This window comes from Herpailurus yagouaroundi, unplaced genomic scaffold (genome assembly GCF_014898765.1).
Source record: "Herpailurus yagouaroundi ecotype Mexico unplaced genomic scaffold, PumYag 139, whole genome shotgun sequence".
Classification (NCBI taxonomy): domain Eukaryota; kingdom Metazoa; phylum Chordata; class Mammalia; order Carnivora; family Felidae; genus Herpailurus; species Herpailurus yagouaroundi.
In genome coordinates this window covers 19,877,763-19,884,313 of record NW_024412394.1, presented here as the reverse complement: position 1 = coordinate 19,884,313, position 6,551 = coordinate 19,877,763, and positions in this window count along the sequence as shown.

Genomic DNA, 6,551 nt, shown 5'->3' with positions numbered 1-6,551 from the left:
ACACACACACACACACACACACACATACAATGGAGTATACTCGGCAATCAAAAAGAATGAAATCTTGCCATTTGCAACTACATGGATGGAACTAGAGGGTATTATGCTAAGCGAAATTAGTCAGAGAAAGACAAATATCATATGACTTCACTCATATGAGGACTTTTAAGATACAAAACAGATGAACATAGGGGAAGGGAAGCAAAAATAATATAAAAACAGGGAGGGGGACAATACATAAGAGACTCATAAATATGGAGAACAAACAGAGGGTTGCTGAAGGGATTATGGGAGGGGGGATGGGCTAAATGGGTAAGGGGCAGTAAGGAATCTACTCCTGAAATCATCGTTGCACTATAGGCTAACTAATTTGGATGTAAATTTAAAACTAAAAATAAATTTTATAAAAAGTTGTGACCCATCTGTCTGTCCTTTTGGTTTCCATGAAAGATAATCACAAGCTGTATGTTAAAGCACATCTAAATGTTAATGAAACTTGGGCTATTGCTGTTCCCTAATTTCTCATTAAGTTTTCTCTCATCATTCCAGCCTCCTAAAATCCAGAGAAGAATAACCTCCCCCAGCTTCAGTTTCTTCATCTGTAATGAGAAAATAATGCCTTCTGCATTCCCCCACTTTGAGCATTGCTGTGAGCATTAAAATGAGTGACATTCAAGTGTTTAAGGCAAAGCTTGATGCAAGCACCAAAGGAATCACTATCCCTTTTATTAGGGCATTCCAGGCCCACAACCCCAAATCCCATTTCTGGTGACTCAGGGGGCTCCTGTTTCCTGCCTGTATGTTAGTTTTCTCTCTTTCAAGGGCTAGCTGTGTGTACAGAATACTGTATCAGTATATTTGCTGACAAAGGAGAAGTAAAGCACACAAAAAGAATTTATAGTGATGTAGGGATCTGCCCTTGGCTATTTTCCTCCCTATCCTGGCTACATGTAATTATGAAAATATTGAAACATAATAAAAAGCTATAAAATAGTTATCAAATACCAACCACCTAGATTCTCTAATTGTTAACATTTTTCTTTGTTTGCTTTCTCATGGATCTAGCCATCTATCTTTTTGCCAATCCATATAACTTTTTGATATATTGCAAAGTAGGTTATAAACATCAGTATACCTCACCTTGAATATTTTCACATATATACCATTAACTAGAATTTAATATTTGGTTATATATACCATTAACTAGAATTTAATATTTCATTATAGTATTTTTGTGTAATTCACATACAAGAGAAAGGACTCAAATAAGTAAAATCACAAATAAGAAAGAAAAATAACAACCAATACCACAGAAATACAAAAAATTATGAGTATATTGTAAACAAACTATATGCCAACAAATTGGACAACAAAGAAGAAATGGGTAAATTCCCAGAAAAGATAAACTATAAAAACTGAAACAGGAAGAAATAGAAAATTTGAACAGACTGATAACCAGCAAAGAAATTGAATCAATAATCAAAAAACTTCCCACAACCAAAAGTCCAGGACTAGATGGCTTCACAGGCAAATTCTACCAAACGTTTAAAGAAGAGTTAATACCTATTCTTCTCAAACTATTACAAAAAAAAAAATAAAAAAGGAAGGAAAACTTCCAAATTCATTCTATGAGGCCAGAATTATCTTGATACCAAAACTACACAAGGACACTAAACAAGAGAACTACAGGCCAATATCCCTGATGAACATAGATGCAAAAATCCTCAATAAAATACTAGCAAACTAAATTCAAAAATACGTTAAAAAAATTATTCACCCTGATCAAATGTGATTTCTTCCTGGGTGGCAAAGGTGGCTCAGGATTCACAAATCAATCAATATAATATATCACATCAATAAGAGAAAGAAAAAGAATCATGTGATCATTTCCATAGACTCAGAAAAAGTATTTGACAAAGCACGACATCCATTCATGGTAAAAACCTTCAACAAAGTAGGTTTCAAGGGAACATACCTCAACATAACAAAGGCCACAAATGAAAAACCAATAGATACATCATCCTCAATGGGGAAAAATTGAGAGTTTTTTCCCTAAGGTTAGAAACAAGACAAGGATGTCCACTCTCACCACTTTTATTCAACGTAGTACTGGAAGTCCTAGCCACAGCAATCAGACAACACAAAGAAAGAAAAGGTATCCAAGTTGGTAAAGAAGAAGTAAAACTTGCTTCTATAGATGACATGATACTCTATATAGAAAACCTGAAAGATGCCCCCCCAAAACTGCTAGAACTGATAAATGAATTCAGTAAAGTCACAGTATACAATATCAATGTACATAATAAATCTGTTGTATTTCTATACACCAATAATTAAGAGAAATAAATTAAGAAAATAAACTGATTTAAAATTGTGCCAAAAATAATAAGATATCTAGAAATAAACCTAACCAAAGAGAAGAAAAACATGTACTCTGAAAACTATAAAACACTGGTGAAAGAAATTGAACATAACACAGAGAAATGGAAAGATTCCATGCTCATGGACTGGAAGAATGCTTATTGTTAAAGTGTTCATACTATCCAAAGAGATCTACACATTTAATGCAATCCCTATAAAAATACCAACAGTGTTTTTACAGAGCTAGAACAAACAATTCTAAAATTTGTGTGGAACCACAAAAGATCCCAAGTAGCCAAAGCAATCTTGAAAAAGAAAAAGCAAAGCTGGAGGCATCACAATTTCAGATTTCAAGTTATATTACAAAGCTCTAGTACTCAAAACAGTATGGTACTGGCACAAAAATAGACACATAGATCAATAGGACAGAACAGAAAACCCAGAAATAAACCACTGAACTACATGGTCAATTAATCTTTGACAAAGCAGGAAATAATATCCAATGGGAAAAGGATAGTCTCTTCAACAAATGGTGTTGGGAAAACTGGACAGCAACATGCTAACTTTTTAAAACCACTTTCTAACACCATACACAAAAATAAATTCACCTAAATGCAAGACTTGAAACCATAAAAATCCTAGAAGAGAACACAGGCAGTAACCTCTTTTACATCAGTGGTAGCAATGTTTTTCTAGATATGTCTCCTGAGGCAAGGGAAACAAAAGCAAAAATAAACTATTGGGACTACATCAAAATAAAAGCTGCACAGCAAAGGAAACAATCAACAAAACTAAGAGGCAACCTACAGAATGAGAGAAGATATTTGAAAATGACACATATGATAAAAGGTTAGTAAACAAAATATATGAAGGACCTATATAACTCAAAACCAAAAAACAAAACAAAACAAATAATCTAATTAAAAATGGGCAAAAGACATGAACAGACATTTTTTTCCAAAGAAGACATCCAGATGGCCAACAAACACATGAAAAGATGTTCATCATCACTTATCATCAGGAAAATGAAAATCAAAACTATAATGAGAGGGGTCCCTGACTGGCTCAGTCAGTAGAGTATGCGACTCTTGATCTCAGGGTCGTGAGTTCAAGCCCCACATTAGGCATGGAGCCTACTCAAAAAAAAAAAAAAAAAAAAAAAGAAAACTACAATGAAATATCACCCCACACCTGTCAGAAGGGCTAAAATCTACAGCACAAGAAACAACAGATATTGGCGAGCATGTGAAGAAAAGAAACACTCATGCACTGTTAGTGGGAATGCAAAATGGTTCAGCCACTGTGGAAAAAAGTATGAAGTTTCCTCAAAAAGTTAAAAGTAGAACTACCCTATGATCCAGCAATTGCACTACTGCATATTTTCCCAAAGAATACAAAGCCATTAATTCAAAGGGGCACATGCATCCCAATGTTTGTAACAGCACTATCAACAATAGACAAATTATGGAAAGAACCCAAATGTCCATCAACTGATGAATGGATAAAGAAGATGTGGTGTGTGTGTGTGTGTGTGTGTGTGTGTGTGTGTGTGTGTGTGTGTATTATTCAGCCATGAAAAAGAATTAAATCTTGCCATTTGCAACAACATAGATGGAGCTAGGGAATATAATGCTAAGTGAAATAAGTCAGTGAAAAAAGAAAAATACCATATGATTTCCCTCAGGTATGGAATTTAAGAAATAAAACAAATGAGGGGCACCTGGGTGGCTCAGTTGGTTAAGTGTCTGACTTCAGCTCAGGTCACTATGTCACAGTTTGTGAGGTCAAGCCCCACGTCAGGCTCTGTGCTAACAGCTCAGAGCCTGGAGTCTGCTTCCGATACTATGTCTCCCTCTCTCTCCGCCCCTCTCCTGCTCATGCTCAGACTCTCTCTCTCAAAAATAAATAAACATTTAAAAATTGTTTTTAAGAAACAAATGAGCAAAGCGAAAAAAGAGTGGGGGCAAACCAAGAAACAGACTTTTAACTACAGAGAACAAACTGATAGTTACCAGAGGGGAGATGAAGGGGGTGGGATTGGTGAAATAAGTGATGCAGATTATAAGGAGTGCACCGTGATGAGCTTCAGATGATGTGTGGAAGTGCTGAATCACTATATTGTACACCTGAAACTAATATAACACTGTATGTTAACGAACTGGAATTAAAATAAAAGCTTTAAAAAAGTTGGCAATCTGACCAAAAAAAAATCTGTTTTCACACTTACATTGTGCAATAAATGAACAAGTTATTATTCAGATAGCTTGCATCTCAGATTCTTTGGAGGACAAGAATTCTTAAAAACAATGGAATTAGGTTGCTTTGTTGTTGGCCATTGTGATTATATGCTTGCAGTTTCAAAGAATGGAATACTTAGAAGTCTGTGTAAAATCCCGAAACTGTATAAACTCTTAGCCATAATCAACTCACAAACATGCTTCTTCAGTCCAGAGGAAAAAAAACTTTGGAGAGTATTATAAAGCTATTCATAGTGAATAAAGAAAACATTCATAGTGAATAAAGAAAAGATCATAGAGTTCAAGATATGGTTTTAATATGTTTATTTATTTATTTATTTATTTATTTATTTATTTATTTATTTAAGTTTTGAGAGAAAGAGAGAGGGAGAGAGAGTACAAGTTGGGGAGGGGCAGAGAGAGAGACAGAGAAGTCCAAGCAGGCTCCACACTGTCAGCACAGAGCCTGATGCAGGGCTTGAACACATAAACCATGAGATCATGACTTGAGCAGAAACCAAGAGTCAGATGCTCAACTGACTGAGCCACCCAGGTGCCCTTATTTCAAGATATTTTTATCTAAAGGATCAAAAAACATTCCTCTAAAATTTGTGCAGCTCCAGGCTGCTGGGTGCCCAACACCTACCCAGCTTTCTCTAATTCATTCACTGACAAATCCAGTGAAGACTCCTTTTCCCAGGGGTCTATTATAGGTGCCACTATGGAAACTTTAAAAATGGGTTATAACCAAAGGTCCATGTCCCTCAGGAGATGGCTGATGCAAAAGAGGTCTGAAATCCAAAAGAGGTCTGTAATCCTAAAACTACATGCAGAATCTCTAAAGGACCAAATACACATTTGGGGAAGTTCTAAATGAGTAAATTATTATAAAAGTCAGAAAACTACACCCTGAAAGCAAATTCACTTACTTTGCTGAAGTGGGCTCAATAGCAGGAAACATAAAAAAAAAAAGAAAAGAAAACCACTGAATCCAAAAGATTCACTAAACCTTCTGATAAACAGTAAAACACACTGACTTGTATTCTACTTCTTTCCTTTACTCCATTTATGATTGGTTATAGGTATGTTACCATAAAGTTATCATTACTATTGTCAACAATAATTATATAGCATAAGCACAGATTTTGCAGACAAGCAGGACAGCTATTATCATTTCCTTTTTATAGATGAAGATACTGAGGTTCAAAGGAATTAAGTTACCAACCTACATAGCCAGTGAAACTAGAAATTAGATTGCTGGTGTTCTAAATGCACATTCAAAAATTTCTCCATACCATCACAGCATTACACTCAGGCAACTGTAAAAACTAAAAACACAAAATCAAGGAACATGGGTGGGAGTAGACTCTTGAGAGTTGATCTGGAACCTCTAAGCCTCTGCTTCCGTTGAGATTCAACATTAACTAGCATCCATTCAGAAAATGCAAGATATTTGGCAACGAGCCATCCTGGTCACCTTCTCAGTATTGTCCTTTTCAACTTAACAGTACCAGATCTCGATTTCCCTTCTCCCCAGTTTCATTCCTTTCCCATTTTTTTATGAGGTAACTTAAACCAGGCTAATACATCAGGAGTATTTTCAGAATAATGAGTTTTCTGGGATTATCTCCAAAAATGTGTAATACCTAGGAAGAATGTTTAGGAAACCCAACAGAACAATGCTAGGGGCAGATCAAGAAGAACAAATGAAGAATTATCACAGGGCTTCATTGTATGTGGCTTAAGCCATTGGTGTTGGTTTGTAAACTGGTCCTTACACTCAGCAGACAAGGAGAAACCAAAGAAAGGGATGGAGCCCTCCAGGTTGGTAGGTAGAAGGTTTAATAAGCAAGGGAACTTACATATGAGGCTTGCTAAGGAGATCATAAGATGAAATCTCCACATCTACCCAAATCTCAAAAGATTATATAGAAGCTTTCACTGGGTTCAGTT